General features: G+C 39.3%; 2 protein-coding genes across 2 annotated transcripts in view; both read right to left on the bottom strand.

Annotated features, from left to right (window-relative positions):
* gnai2b (guanine nucleotide binding protein (G protein), alpha inhibiting activity polypeptide 2b) overlaps positions 1–25,207 on the bottom strand; it is a 41,606-nt gene that overhangs the window by 15,588 nt on the left and 811 nt on the right. The window lies entirely within an intron of this gene.
* slc38a3b (solute carrier family 38 member 3b) overlaps positions 22,363–25,207 on the bottom strand; it is a 32,063-nt gene continuing 29,218 nt past the window's right edge. The window contains exon 18 of the transcript XR_005893859.1: positions 22,363–22,373. The gene's annotated coding sequence lies outside the window, so the exon portion shown is untranslated. The remainder of the gene's footprint in view (positions 22,374–25,207) is intronic.

Here is a 25,207-nt window from a genome sequence, read left to right as displayed (position 1 = left end):
TAGGACAACTCTAAATATACAGTAAAAACAATTTCATTCAACATTACACAGTACACAATTTTAATTCACAGTATTAAAATTCTTTATCGCATTGCTAAAAACTTCAGGTTCATTCTCAGCTTTTCTTTTTTTGTTTCTAACTTATACCCGAATGAATCTGGAAGTAGAAACTTTTTAATCCTACTGCAGGCTGATCAAGATGAAATTATGTAACTAGGCTGCTGCTTCTATTCATTGGCCATTCCTATCTCTAAGAACACAATGTTTTATGACAGGGCTTGTTAAGTCTCTTCTTACCACCATACATCCCCTTTTATCTGGAACATCAAGGTTTGCCTTCAGCGAGATAAACATGAACAAAGAATATAAATACAACATCAGATTTATAGAGGCTTGTATAAAAATGTCCTGTTTAAAGATAAAAGGTAGGAGATGGAAAGTGGAATATCAGTCTCTCTGTGGACTCACACATGCATGAAGGTCACCTTCCTCACTCCAGAATAAAACTCTATCCATTAATATTTCAAGCCCGAAGGGAGGTGAACACTTGTGAACAGCAGTGAAGAAGAAGAGAGCATCCTCATTCTTCATGCTCAAGGTGTTTCAGGAGAAACGGGCAGTGTTGTTGTGCTGCTTCAGGGGAAAACTTTTGAATTGACTTTTGGATTTCACAGTATCAGGATATATTATCACAGCAGACTAAACAGTGCTGTATAAGAATCCATGTTTTTAGTTCATCTTGAGGGAGGAACTGATCATCAAAACAAATGCAAATGAATTATCACTGTGTCATACATGAGCATATTTCTCAAAATGTCTAACGACTGTTTTAAATAAAACAATACTCACGGAGCACTTTATTAGGAACACATGTACAGTTGCTTTTTCATGCAATTATCCAAACGGCCAATCACGTGGCAGCAGTGCAATGCATAAAATCATGCAGATACAGGTCAGGAGCTTCAGTTAATGTTCACATCAAACATCAGAATTTGGAAAAAATGTCATCTAAGTGACTTTGACTGGCCTGTCTGGCATTGTTGGTGCTAGGCAGGCTGGTTTGAGTATTCTCTGATACTGATGATCTCCTGGGATTTTCACACACAAAATTCACTCAGAATGGTGTGAAAAGCATTCAATGAGCGGCACTTCTGTGGACGGAAACACCCTGTTGATTAGAGAGGTCAGAGGAGAATGGCTGGTTTCTACGGACAAAGGCTACAGGAACTCAGATAACCACCACAAAGCATCTTGGTATGTTTAACATATTGAGGTGGACAAGCTTTTTCAGCAGAGGACCATGTCAGTTTCACTCCTGTCAGCCAAGAACAGAAATCTGAGGCTGAGGTGAGTACAGGCTCACAAAAACTGAATAGTTGAGGATTGGAAAAACAAAACGTAGCCTGGTCTGATGAATCTGGATTTCTGCTGAGGCACACAGATGGTAGGGTCAGAATTTCAAGTCAGCAGCACGAATCAATGGAGCCGTCCATGGACTCAACCCAACAGTCCAGACTGGTGGCGGTGGTGTAATGGTGTGAGGAATGTTTTCTTGGCGCACTTTGAGCCCTTCAATACCAATCAATCATGGTTTGAACGCCACAGCCCATCTGAGTATTGCTGCTGACCATGTGCATCCCCTTATGGCCACAATTTGCAGTCTTCTAATGGTTATTTCCTGCATGACAATGCACCATGTCACAAAGCAAAAGTCGTCACAGTCACCAGATCTGAATCTAATCGAACATATTTGGAATGTGGTAGAACAGGAGAGCGGCAGCATGAATGTGCAGCTGACAAATCTGCAGAAACGATGTCAACATGGCCCGAATCTCAAAGGAAGGTTTCTGACATCTTGTGGAATGCCACGAAGAACTGATGCTGTTTTGAGAGCAAAGGGAGGCCCTACCTAATATTATGTATAAACAACCAAATAAAAGCAAAATATAGAAAAATGCAGATCAACACATTTGAAAGAATTGAATTTTAATGACCAAATGTTTAATAAAGTGTATATGCTATAGGAAAGCCCGTACAGAATTATAAATACCAAATATTTTGTACTACAGAATTTATTGGCGGACTTATAACCGAAACAATGTATGTGAATAAATGCACAAACTGCTTTGTGGCTGTGTGACAGGGGCTGAGCCATAAACCTACTGCACAGAGACACTACAGACTACTCACTACTATAAATAACTAGCTGAGTGATCATAAGAAAATGATATACCTATTTGTGGCCTTCTGAACACATGGGTGGCGAAGGAGCAGTAATCTTAAAGTTGGTAAACAGTGTTACAAATCAAATTATTCATAATAACAAACGGGCGGAATGTGAATTTATCCAGATGGGATGCCACCAAACTACTGTCTCATTGTTAATTCAAGCACAGACATCGCTCACAGTCAAAACAATGTTTAATCATCAGGGGGACAGAGAGCTGCTGCACAGGATTAATCAATTGCCACTGAGAAGGATATTAACACAGTGTTGTGTTCCAATAAAATGACTAGATGCATAATTGATTTCAACAACTGTCTCACGCAGAGCTCAGATATTTACTATACTAGTAGTAGTATATCAGTGTTCTACTCAGCAGAGAACATCAAACAATACTGCTAAAAACATTTTGTTCTGCTATTACAGATTAACCTGCAGGATGTTCTAACAGAGCAGATGCATCCATCATACACGAAGCCCTGTGCTTCTACTGAGCTGGAGCAGTAATGAGGACTGATCAGAATTACAAAGACCCCTCTGTGTGCTCTGTTGGCAGAGCAGACAAGCTCTTCCTTTTTAGTGCCGTTACAAGAGAACCAGAATCACTTTCTGGGAATGAGAAGACGATGCCACCCCCTCTTTCTGCTTCTTCAACCCCAACTATTCATAGCTGTTCCCCAGTTGGTTTTCAGAGAGTGCCAGAACACACAACAAAGATAACAACATGATTTGTAGCATGAGGATCACAAGTGGCCAGGCTACAGAAAACAGAAACGTTTCTCTCAACACATCCAATACTCTAACAGTCCCACTCACATTGATGACAACTTGGCCGCAGTCTCAGTCATCCAATACTGATGACACAAAGTATCCATTCATGGATTGATGAGATATCGCGATCTCAGCAAACACACAAGCATACACACATAATCTCACAGCAGATAAAGTCAATCAGCTGTCTACGAGGCCCCGCCCTCATCTACACCTGGCCTATAGTCAAGGGCAGTGAATCGGTTGGTGATTTCTAAATTCTAGCACCAAAAGAACTAGTTGATCTCTTGATAACGAATTTGACAGAAAATTCACAACCACAATTCAGATAATTGAAAACTGAAGGTTTTTTATTAGACAATATGTCAAATAGTTGCCGTTTTCAGCTTCTCGAATAAGAGGATTTGCTGCTTGTTGCTTCTAAATCAAATATTTGGTTTGGACTGCTGGTAGACTCAAAACAATTTAAGATGGTTATTTAGTTATTTATTTTAATGTAACTTTCAAATCCATACTCTGTAAAAAGTCACTGAGGCATAAAAATACAAAATGTTGAATCACACAACCCCCTGCAGGGATGCTTCTGACTTTGTTGGTTGCCTCCTTCAATATAATTGTCAGTGTTTATGAGTGGGAAGCTGGTACAGGATCATGTGTCTGTCACTGCACTAGTGACTTCAACACACTTTAGATTCATGGGAAGCACAGTCAGATCTACAATGGGGGGGTTGAGCCTCTGTACAGTGATTCTATCAGAGGGGACAAGCAGTGAAAGGATTCAATGAGCAGGGAGCGATTCCTCCAAAGTGGGTTTAGAAGGAAAAAATGCATCAGTGATACCTGACTTTCTGCGGTCCCTTCTGTAATTATGAGCTCGAGGCCAAGATAAGTCACATTCTAATCTTGCTGAGAAAACTCCGCACAACAGGGAGAAGGCAAAAACGGAGTAGCACAGGGCACAGATTCCCTGTGGAAAAGCTGACACAGTACCAGCTTTAACCCTGCCCTGTATGCTGTAGAACAAAACCAACATTTATCCAGCAAACACCAAAAAGACAAAAGAGGAAAAGCATTTCATCAGAATTCATAACAGAGAGACTGAGAATTAATAAGACTGAGGACTGAGAAGAGAAAGCACTGTAATTAAAAGGCAGTTAAAGAAGAGAACAGATAGGAGTAGAGGTGGACAGCACGGACAAGAGTGACAAATGAGCAAGGGATGGAGGAGGAGGAGGAGGTGTAGGATGCAGAGAAACTGAAAACGTGTGAAAAAGTTAAGCATGGAAGGTATTGGTTAAGAGAAAACATGGTGGGATGAGGACTAATTTAAGTACCTGATAAATTCATGAAATCGGTATGAAGGCTTAAAATTTATATGTATCTAAAGTATGTGTTGCAGTGATTAAGCTAGCAAGCTGCAAAGCATTCTGTGAATTTCGGCGGGCAATCACATGTTTTGTTCTTGCTTTCTGCGTCACTTCACTGCTAGCAGATTAGTGGTTTGCTAAACTACATGCAACAGCAAATATGAGTGAGTCACAGGATGGCAGACTGTCTTATAGAGAAGTCTCAAACTCCCTCTTCAGTGCAGACCAACCTCCCCACAAAATGATCCACTTAATATAATTACTTCCCAAGAACCAAACTAAAACCAAAATTAGTGTGTTAGTTTTATAGGCTGTTAATTTACAGTGTTAGGTTACTAATGTTAGGCTTCTGAATCCTGAAATTTATTTTTTAATTTATCTTAGTCAAAATATAACAGCACAGAAAAGAGAGGAAATGTATTTTAAGCTGACGGTCCATGAGGAAGTTGTGATTTTTACTTTTAATTCTATAAATTCACAACAATTTCATCCAACTGTAAGAAAACATAAGAACTGGTTATGAACAAGAAAGAGTGGAGTGATTATAAAGGCTAAAGGCTAGCACTGAATTTTTTGTCTGGCATTCAAAAGAGAAATTATTCTGCAGAGGGGTAATTATGACAAGCTCTCATGTACTTGAATGTCGGCTGTACATAATTTGTTTACATTTGTTTGTTCAGCACACGTTTACCACAGGTGCATTTTGTGCATTTATGGTATCCCCAAGATCCTTTGATCATTCACAAATGCAAATATTTTGCCTGTTCTGATCATCAACAGTACTGAACAGCACTGCACACTGCTCTCAATGAGAGTGTGCCTGTGCACATACACATGCACAAGGATGCAGCACACACACAAAAAAAAACAAAGATAAATTCCACAGCAGAAGTGAGAGTGCAGGATCAGCAGCACTGTGAAGCCAAATTACCTCAATAACAAGACAAAAACACGAGCCCACAGTTATGCTTGCAACACTGAGACTGTTCTTACACATAGCAGTGCTTTGTGCTAGGTGCTAATGTTAGCATGCTAACAGTCACAGTGACAATATGCTTACATGCACTGCTGTATCTGGAGCCATGCCACTTGTATTGAATTATACAGCAACAACTGGTTGGTTGATCCATTACTCAAATAAAAGAAAATTTATTTATTATCAAGTGGAAATACCAAACATTCACTGGTTACAGCTTCTCAAATGAGAGAACTTGCTTGTTTTTCTTCAATTTAATAGCTTTGGGTTGCCTTTTAGTTGAACATGAAGACATTACCTTTGCGATACGAGGACCCCGGGTAAACTAGTTTGTGTGGACAAAGATACATGCCTCTTTCCAAGCTTCGAGATGTGTGAATGTGACAGCTTTCCTTTTGCATTCAGTGGAGTCAAGACTGTCCATTCATCTTACACAAGCCTAGAGGGAGCTACCCAAGAAAGGCCAATTAAAACAGACAGCTGTCTCCGAAAAATGAAGCCTGTCCTGGCATATTTGACTTACTGGAGAAGTGTTCTGCTCTGTCTGCAGGCAAAACACACTCAACACACTATGTGGGACTAAAACCTTGATTGCAAGCAGAATCATTTTGACTATGGCCGTGCTGGCTGCAGCAAGCAAGTACACATACTATAGCTCAGGGTGACAGGAATATCATGAGATTTGCAAGTATTTAATCATAAACCAAAGTATTGGACAAGCTGTGATTCTGACCTGATTAAGGCACAAGTTGAAAAGTCAGTGGATTATTAGAGTTATTACGCTTCATCCTGAGGAGGATTGGATGGAAATCCATCCAGTAGTTGTTTAAACACTTCATTCAGCACCACAAATGTCTCTGTCATGGTGATGCAAGGTGGGAATCATGAATGTTCAACATCTGGATAAAAGTCACTAAAAAAACTGTCACCATCATGGTGGTGCTAGAGGAAAAGTCAGAGTGAGTCAGATTCATCCTCTGGAGGCTATGAACATTTGTATAAAATTTCAGGTCTAGCCATTCAATAGCTCTTAAGATATTTCAATCTGTACCGAAGTGGTGGACTGGATGGTGACACCTCTATAGCAATATCACTCCTACTGCTGCTGAAGTGAAAGAAGGATTTCTGAAATGACAAACACACAAAATATTTCTTAGAAACAGGCAACATCAAAAATCCAATATCACAGCATCTTTGGGAAGCCTGCAATAGCAAACAGTGTGTTTCACATCTCTGTATCACACAGCCCACTGCCATGACATTGCTTCTGTATAGACATGTAACGCATCTCAGCATATGCCAGCGTCATAGGCCATCTATTGTCTAAGCGACTGCCATGGGAGAATGACTCACTTGCCTGGCTGTGACACGATTCCTCCTTCGCTCTCATCCTGGCCCACTGTCCCCACCCGTTGGTGTCACGACTGCTCACATCCAACTAGCTTTTATAGCCATTTAAAGGTTAACCTTCTCTGGGCGTTGATGACACTGAGCAGAATACACAGCAATGATGCTGTTGCTATTTAAAGCCATGTCGCAGTGTCCTGGGGGTGTTGACTGACACCGGCAGACGTGACGTTATTTTATGAGTAAATACATTTGTAATTACAGTTTTTTTCCTGAACCATAATGAAATAATCTAGACATGCAGTATGTGGTAAATAGAGAACTGCTGTAGCAGGAAAAATTATTTGTTCCACTGAAACATGTATGTAAGTGGGGTTGGGTTTATATGAAGAGAAATTAGACTCAAATTGGTCACAAATGTGTATTACATGATCATAATTTCAATAGCCTTTTAAATTTCTTATTCTCTTGTTAGTTAAAAAAAAAAAAAATACAGGAAATGTAACATTTGAACAAGACATTGTAACCTGACCTTCAGTAAGTGCTTACGTTTTCTGAAAAAAAAAAAAAAAAAGTGATACAATAGGTCACAGTTATTATGTTCAGAGAATATGTTCATGACCAATGAGCCCTCAGCTCAATCACAGTGTTGTGTCTGTGTGTGTGAACATTCTTCTTCTCAGCTCAGTTAACCTTCTAAGTGGTCTGTACCCAAACTATCCCTTGCTCCAGATTTTTAAAAATCCTTTGTCTAGCAAAGTTGAGCAGTATGTACAACTCCTTCCTGATCATAAGTCAATATTTTTAAATCAACAATAGATCACCTGACTACTACCTGACTTGGTTCTCCCTCTAATCAGTGATCTCTGTCAGTGAAAAAGACCCTCCCCCCAAAAAACCCTGTGTACAATACCTGGTCAGCACCAAAATGTCAGGCAGACAAGGTCAGTGACTAACTGGTGAACACAGTGGAGCAATTAGCAGCTAAAAAGAGCAATATATCCCTCGGAAGTTGGTGGAGTCAAAAATAGGGCTAAAGAGAAAAGTGAACATTGGATACATTTATCAGGTGGCAAGAAATACAACTTCAAATGAATGTCACTTCAGACCAGCAGGATGTGCCAAGGTTTGATAATGTTCACCACAAAAAAAAGAGAAAAACTTAATAAGGTGAAAATATGTCAGTGTTGTTTTACAGCTTGTTGCTTTGTCCCCCAAGTGGACCAAAAAAATCAACAACTGAGGGTTTAAATCAAATGTAACATTTTGCCTGAAGGTGGCATGAGTGAAAAAGCCCAATTGTGACCTCTATTATTTGGGTAACAGTTTTAAGACATCACACACACAGTTTTTCAGACTCAGCCTCTGTGCACGCTTTTGTTTGTCTATGAAAGTGGATACAGGTTATGAGTAATTATGTGAGTGAGAGAGGGCAAGACTCAGTTCAAGACACTCATTTATAAGTGAAGCTTTTTTTTTTTTTACAGCTCACTTGGTTCCAGCACATTGCCCTCTGTCAGCAGGCTATTATTAACATCCTCCTCTGTTTTCACCCTGCCTGAAATCAAGCCTTTCTCTGTCTTCCTTGTATTGACCTGCAGACAGCAGCAGCCTTTGAATTATTTCATACAGCCACTACACCACTTTGCCAGGCAAACAAAGAGCAAGCACCAAGATTAGCTCACTGTATCACTACATGCAGGTTCTAGTGGGTGCCCGTCTACAAAGTAGCATCAGTAGCACAGGTGTTTCAGCTGCCTAGCCAGGCAGGAAGCCCCCCCCCCACCACCACCACCTCAGCCTGTTTCACATGCAGAGTGGAGAGCGATGGAGGAATTTTACATGGCTGGATCCAGTACAGTATGTTATCGCCTGAAGTGGAAAAGTAGGTCATCAGCCTCGCAGGGAGCAGTGGAGCTTCACTGCTTTGCTCTGCAGAGTGGGATGCTTCCTGCACTCAGACTGTGTAGCCAATGTTAACAGTGTTTAATCCCTTGTTATGTGTGTTCACAAGCAGCATCAACACATTTATGTGAACTGGATGTTTAATGTATAGTGAGGTCCAAAGGTCTGAGACCCATTTCATGAGAAAGGGGTCTCATACTTGTGGACTACACTGAATATTCCACAATTCTGCATTTGAAATTGCTGCTGAACATTCAATATCAATAAAGTGCATCAAACAGAACATTATGTGTCAGACAGTGAGGACACAAAGAAAGTGACTGCAGCATAGCAGACTGTAAGCAAACATATATATATATTTCATTGGTATTTCATTGGTACAGAGCTGCATCTGTACCAATGAAAGCAAAACAATCTGGGAAAAAACAACAAAAAGACAAGTGAAGGCTCATTCTCAGACACACAAATTAACAACTAAGAGCACAACATATAAGTGGCTGTGACACGACATGCAGATGCTGAATGTATGCAACACAATCAATCACTGCTGCCTGAGGAAGAGCACTGATCTCGTAAAAGGAGCATAGGAGAGACACACTTCATTACGGTCTTCTAATAACAGAAGCAAGTGCTTCTTTACCTCTAATCCTTTTGGACCTCAGTGAATCCTTCTGCACCATTGATCATCCTGTTTTAAATTAAGGCCTATAAGCAGTGGGTAGGTGTCACCCCCACTGCTCTCAACTGGTTTGCGCCTTTTACGACCTTCGCAGTCACCGTTGGCAACTCATCCTCCTCCTCAGCAAACGCCACACGTGCTGTGCCACTGGAAGCCATTGCTGGTCTAATCCACATATTTCTAGATGCTGCCCCTTGGCCATGTAAAACACAAGCGAAATGCATCATTTCATTGCTCTGCCAGAGACGCCTAAATGTGTCTTCTCCTAAAAGCCTATGATCCAACCACTCTTGACATTTTAAGAAAGTGACTTCACAAAGTCAAGTGCTGGATCTCTCAAAACGTATTACATCCCAGAGATATGAAGTCTAAAGTAATACTTTGCAATTTCTAGCAAAGAAGTCTATCTGCCAACTGTAGATCATTTGTGGGTGTTTTTTCACAGGATGAGGTTATGAATGTAGCACTGCCCTGCTTCTTACATTTGGTAATATATCAAAAATGGACTTTTTTTCTCAGCCAAATTGGAACTGTTAATTATTTTATATTTCAGTGCTACCAGTGCTGCACAAAAAGACCTAATCACTCACATTTTATCTCTGCTGCACTACTGAGCTATAGAACTGCTAGAAAGATTATATTATAATTTTAACTTAAGACAGTGTGGCCCCTGGCTAGATAACTAACATATCTACTAATATTCTCTAGCACTTCAAGCAGTTCCACAGTGATTTGAAGAGAGAGTGCTGAAAGTCTCCAGCAAAAACTGAACTACAGACCATCTTGGAATGGGATCACACCAGCTACGGCGCCAGTCAACATGCTGACGTTCTGACCCATGAGTACTCAGTAGTCATTAATACATTATTACATGAGCACTCAGTACTCATTGGTCGAACCACACCCATCTTCGAACGGGGCCCTTTATTTTGATCTCAGCTACACACCTTTGAAGTTTTCTTGACTGCATCTTGATTTGTGATGCTATTGCGGTGACAACAAAAATCTGTCCACAGACAGACAGACATGTAAACACCTGCCACAGTACTCAAAACCACCTCTGTAGTAGTTCTCGCTGTAATGGATGTCTATGGGTGTCTCCAGGACCATGTTTTGCCACAATGATCCACACACACAACTCACAAGGTGAAAACAATATCAGCAATGCTATCACAACTGGTAAAAACTACTGAGTACTCATGAGTCGGAACGTCAACATGCTGACAAACGGCCCGGCTGGTGTGATCCCTTTGCACGGCGGCCTCTAGTTTTACCTAATGACTTAGAATGGACAGGAATACTTGAAACTCCCTCCAACTAAATAGTTGGAGGGATATCTACTTGGATAGCTTTCTGACACTGATTTAGTTATTATTATCTAAATCCTTGGCACAGACACACTGGCAGGGAGCAAAAGGTTAGGCTCATATTATCTTCAAGAGAAGCTTGTAGTTATTTATAATCTCCATCACAATTCAGGTCAAATCAGCAATAAACCATTTATCTCACAATAAAAACATGTTACGCTCCACACTAAGTTATTTATTTTTTTGAAACAAGCGTTAGAAATGCACTGTTTTCTCGTTGAGTAACAAGCATTGTTTTTCAACCTGAGGCTCCTACTTAAAATCTATATAACTTGTTTTTTATTGGATGAGGACTTTATAGATTAGTCTTAAATCGATAAAGCAATCTTAAATTAGATGTCAATTAGATAATGTATAATGTATGGCATAATACATACTTTACCAGATTCAGAATGCACAAAGTATACATTTTATTGTTGTTGTTTTCCTACATATTGGACACGTTCATATTTTAAGTGACCAATGTTTTGTTTTTGTTTTTTAAATTCAGGATTATGTCCATAGAATATATCTAAACTGTTCAACAGGATTAATGTTTTGAAAGAGGATCCCCAATTTTTCCCAACTAGATCTGTGAATGCGAGTTGATTGCTAAGCACAAGTAATCTGCCAGGACAGCTGAGTGCACACTTTCTGCTGTCTGTGCCAGACTGATATCAAGCAGAACATACACCAATCAGCTGGGTCATTTAGAACAAAATCAATGTGTCCTCAACCTTGCCAGAGTCCATATTAATTACACCAATCAAGTGAATGTGTATTGATCACAGATAACAGCACTTGACATGTGGAAGCTCTTTAGAGAAACTGAAAAACTGATATCACTACCCTGTTCGTTAAGGTGTAAACAGGCAATCGAAGAGAAAGATGTTACTGTTGGCTTTGTGTAAGTAGTAGTATTGTAGTATTGAGATGACTGGCCAACAGAGTCAAGTCAGTCCTACTATCACTTCCAGCCTATGTATTCAGAATGAACCTTTTATCAAGCGTTCCTGGCATACATGGCCTGATACAGCATGAACTACTACTACTGTGCAATGCACAGGGCAATATTAATATTTTAATGTACTAAATACCGAGTACACACAGGTCTGGTTGTTATTGCTGATCAAAACTGTGCTAATTAAAACTAATTAATCTCTTAATGAAGTCTGGCAGATCCACTGTTCTGAAAACCTAAACTGGTTATTGACTGTGTGAACACACATGCCGCTCCTCTGATCCAGATCACTGCTGGAGGAAATGTGTAAATAAGATCCAGTGGTACAGATTATGAGATCTTACTATCCTCTATCCCCTTGTTCTCCTCTAATCAGTCCACTGTGCCGGGAAAATGATTCCTCACATATCAAACCATCACAGCTGGTGTTTGCCTGGCAGTCATTCTGCTTACAGTCCCACCTCCCTATGTTTCTGCATACCGGAATGTCAGCTTATACTCTATGCACTCACACACACGTCAGCAAACAGATGAGACACCAGGAGTGCCGGGCAGTTGCTGCAGTGTTTGAGGAAACCCAGAAAACCATCCAGCATTCTGCTAGCACAGATTGTCAGGGTGCCTAAGGGCCATTCACTTAGATTAGTGGCACATGGCGCAGAGTAGAGTACATTAGTTTTTATGTTCTATATACTACTCCATACTGGTAATTTTTATTGTTTTGGTCAATGAAGGGACACAAAATGTGGTGATTCTATGTATTATTATGTTATGATAAATTACTTTTAAAAGAATCTGCGTTTACATATTTCTCTGCATTTGTGTAGGGTGAGGGAAAAGCCTATCACTATACATCTGACAGTTAATCTGTTACTTTAAAACAACATAATTTTTCATCACATTCCCATGTGGACATGAGATGCTTGATGTGTGTTAAAGCAGCTGTTTCATTACCGCTGAGGCCATGGCTGGTATTCTAGGAGAGAAACGGGAAACTGAGCCGCATCCACCTGGAAACCATGTCTAAATGTTGGTATTTGGAGTTCGGACCTGGCAGAGCTGGTAGTGAAATGAAAGGTGGGCTTGCGTGTGCATGCACTGGATTTGTTGCCATGGTTACAGCAGTACATTGCCCTCACCAAAACTAAATTACAAACATCAACACATACACACGTTTGCGTGGGCCCAGAGTGGAAAAACTACAATACTCTTAAAGCAAAGACTCATTCAGTAACAGCTTTTTTTTCCTGTGCTGTGTTTTTGACCTCAGTTTGTTGTGTTTTGATGGAACTTGAAGCAAACGGAGAAGGGATAAAGACTGAGGCGGTGAAGAGCTATGACAGTACTTATCTATTTGTTTGTTTTTTTCTGTTTTATTCAAAATAGTTATTGCTTAGTTGCAAGCGATAAAGGAGGTTATAGAAAGACACAGTGGAATTTTCTCATCCTTAGGCACATGTATGGCACTGAAACAACTTCTTTACTCAATGTCACTGCCACATTCACAACTACTCTACAATTAACGATCTCTTCACACTGAAATTTTTAAGTCCATTTTTAAAGCCGAATGATTCCCAGTCAAATGTAGAAGTCTCTCCAGATCTGAAAAGGAAACAGCTTCTCTGACTCTAGCTTCTTATTAATCTTACAGACACAAGAGTGGTATCGACCCGCTTATCTGACTCTAACTGCAAGAAAGTGACTATTCCTAAACCGGCATCAACATGCTCGTTGATTTTCTTGTATGCAAATCTATTTTGCATGTTACAAGACATCCACAGTGTACCGTTAATTCGCTCAGCATATCACACCACCGCGCTGTAAAACTGAATTTTCATATCTTTATCATGCTATGAAAAATGAGGAGACCCGGGCCATAATGTGAAAGGTTGAGGCCATCGGCATGCAAATAAACCTCACCTGATTTATTCAGAGGAACCAACGTACAGACGGCATGTGTGCTGTACTAGTGCTTCATCACTAACTGGTCCATTAATGAGGAAAACAGGGCCCTTTCGTGTATTAAATCTCGTCTGAATTGCATCTGGCAATATTGGAGATCAATAAACTCTTAACTGGATTTGTGAGTTGCTTAGAGGGGTCCAGTAAAGGATCTATGCCCCTGATTAGTCTCAAGTCTCACCTCACTCACACCAAAACAACAAGAGTCAATGATAAGTCAGATCTCAGACAAACTAACATGATAAAAAATCTGATGTTCATTTAAAACACATGAATACATTAATATTCATACCATCTCAAATGGATATAATTAGCTATAATCTAAACTATCACATGTATACAACTTAAATGTACAAAGCACAGTATAATGTAGCTCTCAACCATAATTAACAGCAGATACCACTGTGTCTACAAACAATATGATAAGATAAACCAGCATAAATTGTGACACTAAGCTACTAAGATAAACAGAGAGATGATGGAGAGATGATAAAATAAGAGAATTAATAAATGAGGGAACAACCTGGTTACTAGATAAATAATATCTATTTCTAAACCTATATTTCTATTTCAGACTGAGTGTGGTTATCTAGAGGTAGCAGCCTGACTCCTGGACAGTTATGAGTTACTGCCAAATTAATGGCACATTAACTCAGACTGGATCCCACCAAATTAGGTCCCACATGAACTTTTACATAAACTAGAGCAATTAGAAAACGTGCATGGCCATTTTATTTTTATACTATCTGGAGACAGACACAGAGAGTGAGAGTGAGAGAGAGAGAGAGAGAGAGAGAGACAGAGAGAGAGAGAGGTAGGGCAGTCCCAACATAGTTATAATATTTGACTGTAAAATAAATGCATTTCAAACAGGCCTGAGCATCCCTCTTGTTCATGATCTCAGGTACAAATGGTGGATTTTCCATTGTTGGGTACAGAATATACAACAGTTAATACCTGCTGTCTGTGTCAAGATGATTGATATTGTAAAGAATTACCTGCAAGTTAAGTGCATGTCAGCGTAGCATTAAAAAGAAATGTTAAAGTGACACTATGCAAATTTGCTGAACAGCAGCCACCGTGCAATTACAGGATAATGGCACATTGAAATTTGTCTTTATTTCCCAAGAGTCAGTAACTTTAAAGATGTTAATATTAGGTGACTTCACTGAGAGCAAGTGAAAGGGGACTATAAGCAGTGAACTTACTTTTCTGATAAAACCATTTCAACCATTTCATTGTTTCTGTGTGAAAGTGTAACAGCAGAGAAGCACAGAAGAGTCATAAAGTCAGTGAACTGACTGAATAATGTCAATTACCCAGGAATATCTAGCTAAAGTTTGCTGAGATTAGCCACCATAAGCCACTGGTCCTACCAGACCTAATAAGCACTGTGGCAGCAAAACCCCTGAGGCTGCTGAATTCAGTAAGTGTGTATTTTATTGCTTAACATTTCAACTTTCCATTTGTGGGAGTAAAACTGTGTTATTTCTTAGTTTCTTAGTTCATAACGTTTCACAGACTCGCTTTAAAGTCTCCAAAGAAAGTTTCTAAGTAGCGAAAGAAAACAGCTGCCAGGAAGGAGCCTTGAGAGTTTCCATGAATTAATCTGACGAGAAATTCAGAATCACCCAAATAGCAACAGAAAACTGCCAGTTAAAGCAGTATGACGTGAGTGGTTCATGAATATAATCTACGGTCAAACACCACAAGGAGTAATAACTCATCAGCATTTGATACTTAATGATAATTCATGACCCCTGTCAGTCTCTGAACTATGTATCAAAATATCAGATCATATATCATATAAAAATATCAGATTGGTCGTTAAAGTAAAGAAATCAAATTCAGACTTTGTAGAGGAGTTTCAAAGTGCCAGCAGAAGTGCCAGCTTGAGGGCACACACTCAGCTACTATTTAAGTTTTTCATGATCGCACTGATAATAAAGAAATTGTTAAAACAATCCCTGAAACGGCTTCAATCGGTGATATATTAACAAATTTAACAAATGATGCCCCATGGTGGCAAGAAATATTCAGGTTACAATCAGGTGGTTCTTTACTGATTTTTATCTTCATAATCCTCCAAGATAGAGTAACACATTCACCAGCTAATCAGAGGTGGGAGCTGTAGGATTACTGTTATCTCAGTAGAAATATTCAACTTTTAATCACTTGGAAAACTCTGTAGGATTGTGTTAGTTAAACCGCTGGATGTTCTTTTCAAAGTGCTGTAGAATGTATTCATTTCTCACAGTAAGATAAACAGGAAAAATAATTAAGTCCATCTACCAAAACCTTCATTTTAAGCTGTTTTGACAAAAGCCAAAACATTAAGATCTGTTTCCTCTGCTAACTGTTCTCATATTGAACATCTCTGTTTCATCTCTGTTTCAAATAAACATTGACCTCTTTTACATTCAAACATGATGGTACAACAAAACACATATTTAAAAAAACTGCAAGTATTTTGGTGCCTGCTGTTTTTTTGCAGAATGAAAAGGGATAAAAAATGTATTAAGTATATCATTCAGTATGAATATAACCATGGCAACCAGGCAGAGAGGAATGGAGACGAGACTGGTTCCTCTTTGTGAACGAGGATCACTGAGCCAAACTATTTTAAATTCATTCACCAAAGATTCAGTACACTCAATATACCCATAATGACACTTTCCCTGTCTGAGGTCTTTCTGATGCAAATACACACAACACACTTACAGTTCTTTAAGAAAACAAGATAAGGGTTCAGATGGAAAGGAAATCAGGCTTCTCTACTGCCTAAGCACAAATTTGCTCATTTTAACAGATTACTTGTCTTCAACCACAAAAACCACCAGCACTGCGCCTCTGTGATGCAGGTGCTGCCTGTGTGTGTGTGTGCAAATGACACCAACTCACCAACACAACGCTCCTCCTGGCAGTGCAATTCCTGCCTTTACGTAGGCACAAATCGCATCCTTCACTGGTTTGTGTCTCATTATAGTGTTGCCATCCTGGAAACTAATGTAGAGGCTCTATCACCTAGACTCTACTGCGACTTTCATCTTAACCTTTTTTTTTTTTTTTGTTTGATTGTACAGTATGTACTTCACACTATGTAACAATATAATTGTTTTTCCTTTTCATTGGCCCATATGGAACTTAATAGCCATCTAAAGGGGTTTCTTGTAATCCTTCCTGTGGATGGTTTCAATTTTTAAACAAAACAGGGTTTTTGAGTAAAGTGGATGCTTGTAAAGCAAACAAACCTATTCTAATTAACTTGATTTTTAAAGTAGAACCTATACACCTGCTTAGGACTTGCATTACAACAAAGGAAGAGGGGTTGATAGCTATGCCAGAGATCAACTGAGAGCCAAATCAATGTGTGACCTTTAATGCTGGTCTATGGAGCTGGATGCACTCCGTATCAAGGCCAGTGATCATAACTGCTATTGAATGCACATTGCTGCTGAGCGGACAGTTCAAGCAGTAGTGCTGATGCTCTCCACTGAGTAGATTTTTCAGCCCTGCAGCAGCTGGTGATGTAGGTAATGTAGACTAATCTTGGTTGCTCGCCTTATTCTAGTGGTTTAACGGAAAATTTTCGTTCCCTGCCCTCAGAGCAGTGCAGCTGGGCTCTTTCACCTTCACTGCCAAATTTCTGGGAGTTTAAATTGGACTTTGTCCGAAAAACAGTCATTAATACTTCTCCAAACAGCAAGTGTTCTGCAGTGACGTGGCAACACTCCCATCATTTCCAAGTTCTTCTGAACAACTGAAAAGATCATTATTTATGTGATGTTAGATTTATATTATTTACAGGATTAATAAATAAATAGGTATATTTTAAATGTTTCATTTTTCATTCACTTAAGAAAACGAATAAATAAAACTGTTTTAGGACTGTATCTAAGGGCAGATGTCAGTTTTATCTCCACTATCTGAGGGTTAAAAGGGTGTCAGTAACATATAAATATAAATTTGGAAAAAAAATCATATTCATATGCTAATGTATTTTCTGTGTTTCACTACAAGACTACAGAAAAGATTATAAAAAAAGGTTAGATGATTAAAAAGGGTCATATTCATTAAGATTTACATACAGTAGAGTTGTGAAAAATCCTGAAAATGCTTTTATGATAATAAGAAATTGAAAACTTCAGCTTATGTCAGCAGGACAAATATTTTTTGCTGGAGGGCCTGATTTGGCCCACAGGACACTTTTTGCCTACCCCTGGTATAAATAAATCTTTAATTTGGGATGCTCATCGCTGAAATTGTCCACCACTGCAGAGACCCAAGAGTTTCATTCACCGTAGCAATACCTCTGGAAAAAGTAAAAGCAAAGTTCACGCTGCTGCAACAACCACCTCTATTGGCTGATATTGCAATTTTTTATTTTAAAGCTTCCTCTCCACCTTCTAATTGCGGTTATTCAAACAGCACAACTTTGTCAGAATTAGTTCGAAAATCTGATGTTGGTAAGCAGGTCTGACAGCTGCAGGGAGTAGCTAGTTTGCTGTAGACATTTTAGTGTGTGATAGAAGACCGCAGGCTGTCTGGTGATCCAAAATTAGCTCCACCTGCGCTTTACCTGCTACTGAAGATGGTGCTTTCACATACAGAATGTATCCTGAAGTCTATGATCTATGGCATTTCATTTGAGTCTGCTACTTTTGCAGAATATGGGAATTCGAAATATTATGGCTCTACCTTAATGATATCTTCCTGCACATTTAGGCGTGTGAGACTGATAAATGACTGTAATATACCAGCCCAGTCACCTTTCTCCCTCCAAACCACGATATAGTGTACAAGGGGGTGAGACAGAGAGACGCGACTTCAGGAGGCTTGTACCAGTGAACAAATTCAGGTAGGCAATTATGAATACAGGACTGTCGGTGGAAAGGTCCATAAATCAAGTCTGATCACACTGGTATTTCATGTAGTCTGCCGCCCTTTAAAGTGTTCTAACATCTTTTCCAAATGAAAGTTCTTACATATCATTATTTTCCTCTCCAGAGATAACACTGTTTAAAAAATTAAGATGTTTACAGTTCAGGACCTACACTTGGCATATATGATCTAATTAGGGTTCAAATAAGCCCGGCTATGTGTATAACCTGGATCAAGCTCAGATTTAACAATCATATATATTTGTTAATGCTGATTTCTTCTTCAGCTTTGTCAAAGTATCCTTTCTGAGTCAGAATTATAAAAGAGAATCTAAAATATTTCAATTTAATCAGGCCTGGTTTATTTTTCAGGTGATTGTGTAGATTTATACAAATCTCAAGCAAAGCCTTGTTTCTCCCTTACTCTCTGCTTATTCTCTTTATTATCTCCATCTCTCATCACTCTCAACCTTCTACAAAACCAACACGTTTTTTTTAGTGTTTTTGCAAAACCAATGAACAGGTCAAGGTCTTATCAAATTTTATCCACAACCTCCTACTTCACTACTGGCTTTGGAGTCAAGTGTAACTCATGTGAATGGATTGATCTTGACACAAGTAACATGTTTATAAGTCTTGGTCCTATTAAGACTTTGCTGCTTGCTGAGGCTCTCTTGTACTCTTCACCTACTGCACAAGAGTGGCTGAGTGGAATGTGAAAAGAAGGGGAGGAAAGGAGATAAAAGAAGCTCCCTAAATTATGAATGGAGCTGATAATGGAAATGTGATAGGAAAATGAAAGATGGGGAAGGATCAGGTTTGTCATCTGCACCAAACAGAAGATGAGGACTGAGAATGAACTTTGGAGCAGACTGTTATTTTGCATATTTTTTGTGAGATGTGATAAATGCACCATTTAATTAAACATAGCTCTACTCTCAAACTTCTACTATAACTTCAAGGAATGCAGAAACTGCTGCATAACAACTGCAGGTATCACAAAGTCAGCAGATAAATTTCCTCCTACTGCAGTAACAGAAACTATAGAAACATATTGGAAATTACTTCAAAATCACACAAAGGCCTGAGGGAAATATCTGAATTCACCCTCTTCCATACACACAATTCAGGGCTCTGAGGATGAACTATGGAGAAGTTGCAATGAACAGGCAGAAAGCAGCCCTCTCTACAGAAACTACACCACAAGCAACATTTCCAGATGTATCACAAAGAGACATGTCCATTATCAGTATTTGTAGAAATTCTTAATAGTCTCAATGCTCCAATGCTAAATGATTACACAACAGCTATTTTACGTAATAAATTACATTTGATAGGACATGACTCTTTGTCACCACCCTTACTCCCCTGACACACACACAAACAGACATTATGTTATCACAAATTACAAAACAATTTCCCATTGTTGGACAATAACGCTCATAAATAGTAGTATGTGTATTGGCATATTTTTGTGTGCATAATTTTTTTCTTTTTTTTTTTTACATACTCAACTTCATACTCAAGCCCTGCTTAGATTCAGTATATGGTATGCACTTGAAACACACAGCATTTAATATGCAGACTGTTCAGGGTGTTCTCTTGGCTTTTACTAATGCATGGGAGTGATGGGCGATGAATGTAATGTTCAGAGTAAAGTATACATCATTCTGAATGGCTCTATTGTGCCAGTTTTCATTTATTTTTTAAATCGAACGATAAAACTCTGTGAGCTGTAAAAATGTAAGGGGGAGGACAGGTTTGCACATCTATCATAACCCTGAATAAGAACAGCATTCTCATATCCACAAGTCCCCGACTTCACACTCTCACAGGATCTCAGAAACCACATCCTGCCTCAAGAAATATTCTGAGATCACTTCCTGTTTTATCAGCCAAAACAGACGAATGTACCCACTGCCTCATGTTGACGCATCTTATCTCATTCTCGTGTCCAAAATCACACACACACAAAATGCCTGAAAGATGTGCCATTCCCCTGCTCATTAGATCACTGTGACCCTGAGCCAAACCGCCTCATTAAGAAAAATCCTTAAATCGGCTCTAATATTCTCTGAGCAGGTAAAAAAAAAAAACTTTATTAAATGACTTATTCTTTGTCTTCACATGGAAAAATTCACTAACGACGCTTCACCATCTGTAAAGGTGAAAAATCTACTTCAAAACTTCAAAGTAAACATGGCATCCTAAGTATGACTGCAGAGAGGAACCATTTCTTGCTAGTTCAGCACATTCAGTAAACACACATGAATTTACTACGGATTTAGTGATTTTCACCAGAGACATGACTAACAGTACATAAGTATATTCTTTGAGTTTGTGGGTAGTTGTGAAGTTGTCATCTCTGGATGGACAGTCTCACCCTGAGACCTTCTCTCTGTCATGAGAAGTGAGTCATGTCTGTGAAGCACTATTATTACCATCTGCCCCGGGTGGGAATTAGAGATAAGCTACAGTGGAGGATGATTTAAGGGGCTGGGTGGGGAGGGTTCAAAGGAATGAGGCTGGGAAAAAATATATATCCTCAATTATCATTTTTGAGCAAAAATGTGTGAAAGGGAAATTGAAACTGTCCCTCAGATCAGGCAATATCCTGTGCCTTTACATACATATATAAGACCCCTTTGTACATGTGCTGAAATAATAATTACTGTAAGCATTAATAACATTAAAATCCCCCCTCCTAATTTTAAGAAGCAGATTTGTATATTTTTGATGATGAATTTCATCACATTGCTTCTTTATGGTGAATGATAACAATCTTGTACTCAACTGCAACGTTTCCACATTCATTTTGGAAAGAAAGAAATCATTGACTGGATCTCTGAGGGCTAAATATTCTGCCTGCACTTAAATCAGTGACTGTGCTTTGCCTTTAGCCGCAGATACTACTGTTACCACTGCTACACAAGAAGGGCCTGAAAATACACAAGCTAGACGATCTGTCTTCCTCCTCTGAATCTCCATACTTACTGAGTACTGCACAACAGTTGGCACAGACTTGTTTGCTATAAGGGATGCGCCTCAGTAGGTTGTTACTGATGCCAGGCCCAATTCCTACTTCTTTAAACAAACCAATAGGGTCAAGGGTGTAATTTCCACAGTGATGGGGTGTCCCAATCCACTATTTAAAATCCTGTTTTGGTCCTCTCTGCTTTTAGAGTTTCAGTTTGAGTTATTCAATAAAATCTCTATAAACAGTTCTCTTACAGTCCAGCTGCCACAGTTCAGATGAGAAAGGCTTATAAAGCTTTACCAGCAGCAGCAAGAGCTTCATGGGCTTTATTTGCCCTGAATTTCACCTCTCAGGGTACAGAGGCTGGTGCACTACAGTCTGATTGGGGGAGGTTTTACCTGCAGTGGGAAATGACTTCAACTGCCTCTCAGTTTTATTTACAGTCATTCTGTAAATAAAACTGCTGCAGTTGGAGAAATCAAAGCCAGTAGAGGACAGAAGTTAGAAAAGACGCAAATGCAAAATTTATCTATCATCAAGTATGAGAGGACTATCAACAAAAACTGTAATGTTAAATGGATTTAGTGGATTAATAATGCTGCACTTCCCAAAGCATTTCTAATATATAAACAACAATTAATTTGGAAAGCCCAACAATAAATTGTGTGTGCCCTCCCTCTTCTGGAGCCAAACCTATGCCCTTGAGTAGGTGATTTATACGTTCTACTTCACAACATCACATTACTGAAAGATACATATGATGATGTTTCCAAATGATTCATCAGTAGGTATAGATGTGAAGCACTGATGATTCCCACTTCCTGAGATGTTGCATCAAAGATTTATGCAACATGAGTTTTTGTTCCTGGTTCCAAAAACTGAGAAAGACAGGCCATCTAGTCAGTCGGTTACACAAAGAGCCCTCGAGTATGGTGCAACATGGTGAAATCAGAATTTTCTTACAACACTGAGAGTTTCCTATGGACCTCTCAAGTTTTTATTTTTAGTCTTGTGCTGAAATATGGTTTCAGTGCTGCCAGTTGCAGGACATGGGAAAGCTCTGTCTGGATACAACTCTACAAAATGCTCACCAACTTTGTTCTCATCCACACAATTTGTCACTGACTGTCCATCCCCAATCCTCACTTAAATTTACCATAAGCTCTTGTATAATTATCACCTAAAGAGTATTCTGGTTTAGAATGCATTTTGAGTCCTGAACAACATTGTAGGCAAAGGCAGAACTTACTCATTCAGCAATAAAAAAAAAGGAAACAGGCTCTTTATTCCCCCCTCCAGAACTCATGATGAAAAAAACAACAACACTGGACTAATGCCACGAAGCCATTAAAAATTTTTGATGCACTCCTTTCATGCTTCACTTGCTACCATCAAGTGACTCATCTTTTCTTTGCCAGAACAAGTCGGTATCTTTTCATACACAAGACAAATGCAACCATTATGTCGTCTACATTATGTCCTCAGTTCAACCTTAAAGTGAAATGTCCACCGGCGGCAGCCTCCTGCATGTTCTCAGTGCTGTCAGTACACAGCCAGCTGGAACTAGCCAGAGGTTGCTGTCATATTACGTTCATTTAGGGATTTTGTTAGTCTCTGTCCTAAAGTCCTGAAGTGAAATATCACTCCTTAGGGGGTTGGTGGTGTGCTCCTATGTCAGAACTTCCAGTATCACCAAAAGAGCTGTAACTGAGATGCATTATCCCAGCTTGTTAAAGGAAATGTTCAATATTTTGGATAATATGGCTATTTCCTTTCTTGCTGAGAGCTAGATTAGAAGACTGATATCACTCTATCTGTCCATTAAATAGGATGCTTCAACCAACAGCTGGTTAGCTTAGCTTGGCACAAAGACTAGAAACAGATGGACACAGCTTGTCTGGTTCTGTCCAAATGTAACCAAGTCCACAAACCAGCGCCTCTAGAGCTCACTAACTAACTAACACCTTTTATCTGCACAAAAACCGTAATGTAAAACTGAGAAATTATGGTTGATTGCTGTTGTGTGTTGACTTCCTGGAGTGGTAACAACACTCCAGGAAGTTGTTGCACCTGGCCATGAAACAGTCACGTACATAGCCACCCATACTAAGTCAAAATATTGGTCATGTAAAATATTTATGCTGTCTATAAAAGCATCAGTCCATGTATGCTGTTAGCTCTCTGAAATACATCACTGTGGCTCTTAAATCAGTGCTCATCTTTTTGTTGTTGTTGTTTTGTTGTTTGTTCAGACCAGATGCTTGACTTTCACCTAAGGGGATTTGGTGCTGCTCATACTGGACAGATTTAATCACATATGTTTTCTTTTTTTTCCCCCTATATTTATCACCTATAAATGATGTTCTGCTGTTGCTGAACGAGTTGCTGTCACTTTTCCTCGGCTGGCTGACAGTGGTTGTCAGTCAGCTGTCGTCTTATTGTCTCTCTGTAACAACAGCTTCACTGTGTTGACACTACATACAACTTTCAGAGATACACATCTTATCTAAAGGCGCATGTCTATGTGTGAAGAAGAGCAGAAAAGGGGCAAGATCAGCCACCAAGATATTACGGAGTGTAACCAACAGATATTTCTGCTGCTGTATGAAATACTCAAATAAAGACAGGTTTATTTCTAATAAGAGGAGATGTGGCTTAATAACTATGGTTACATCAGGAGCTTCTGGTCTCAGATAGCAAACCCTTCTTGATTTCCCATCAGCCTCATTGAAGATTTTCTCTTCAGTTTCATTGAAGGTTGAAAGTAAGGACATAACACCGTGTTATTAATCAGAATCCTTGTGAGGCTGATAATTAATAAGTGAGTGTTTCTGATTTCAGGTTATCAAAACTTAACAACCAGCCATCCTGCAGCCCTTCTGTACTTAGCTGGATCCTGTCCTCTATTAACAGCTTGCCACAGCAAGATGACACCCATCCAACAACACCCACCCACCCACCACCACCACACCACACTTACTTACTCCCCAGACACACACACACAGACATCCTCAAATTTTAGATTGTATTCCCTGTCAGATGAGCTGTGTGCACAGTTAAACAATAAAAAAGAGAAAGACAAATCAAAAGCAAAATGATGGCAAACAAATTCAGCTGAATTGGATAAGAGAGGAAGTGAGAAACTGGTAGTGAGTGGGAGGTTGTGCATTTGTTGTTTGTGTGTGAGTGCAAGAGTGAAAGGCACAAGAAGAAAGACCTTTTTTTTTCTATCTTCAGGATCTATTTAATAAAAGCTGCTTGTTTTTCGCTGTTGTCAACAGACAAACAGGAATTGTTTTGCTGTAAGAAGAGACTAATGTGTATTTAAGAATGGTGCTGAAGTGTAAACCTGTTAATGTTTAATCTTGGTCCACAGGTTTGATATGCTGAATGAAGCCTTCTGGGCCGAATGCCAGCGCAGAGCCCTGAGAAGCTGTGCAGCATGTTGACATGATGATATCTGACTTATCTCTAAGTATATGGACACTTGCATTGGCTAATTAATGACACGGCTGTGTTTCACTTTACAGAAGCACTGAAATGGCCTCTTGTCTGTGCGACTGTTAATGTGATTTATACAGGCCACTGTCTTGTTTATGTGGAGGATGAACTCTATGTGGTTTGATGCTCCTGTTGCTGCCTATGCGCTAGTTTGTGATATGATTTGATGCTTGGTAGTCCAAACTTTAGGAAGTATTTCCACAAAAAATGATCTTTTTTTTGTCACTTTCACAGCAGCATCATACTGAACTGCTTGGTTATTGATCAGATCATGTTATAATGTTTAATCAGGTAGTTTTAAAAAATAATTT

This window comes from Toxotes jaculatrix, chromosome 3 (assembly GCF_017976425.1).
Source record: "Toxotes jaculatrix isolate fToxJac2 chromosome 3, fToxJac2.pri, whole genome shotgun sequence".
NCBI lineage: Eukaryota > Metazoa > Chordata > Actinopteri > Toxotidae > Toxotes > Toxotes jaculatrix.
Note: the sequence above shows the minus strand (reverse complement) of the source record. Positions and strands in the feature narration are given on the sequence as shown.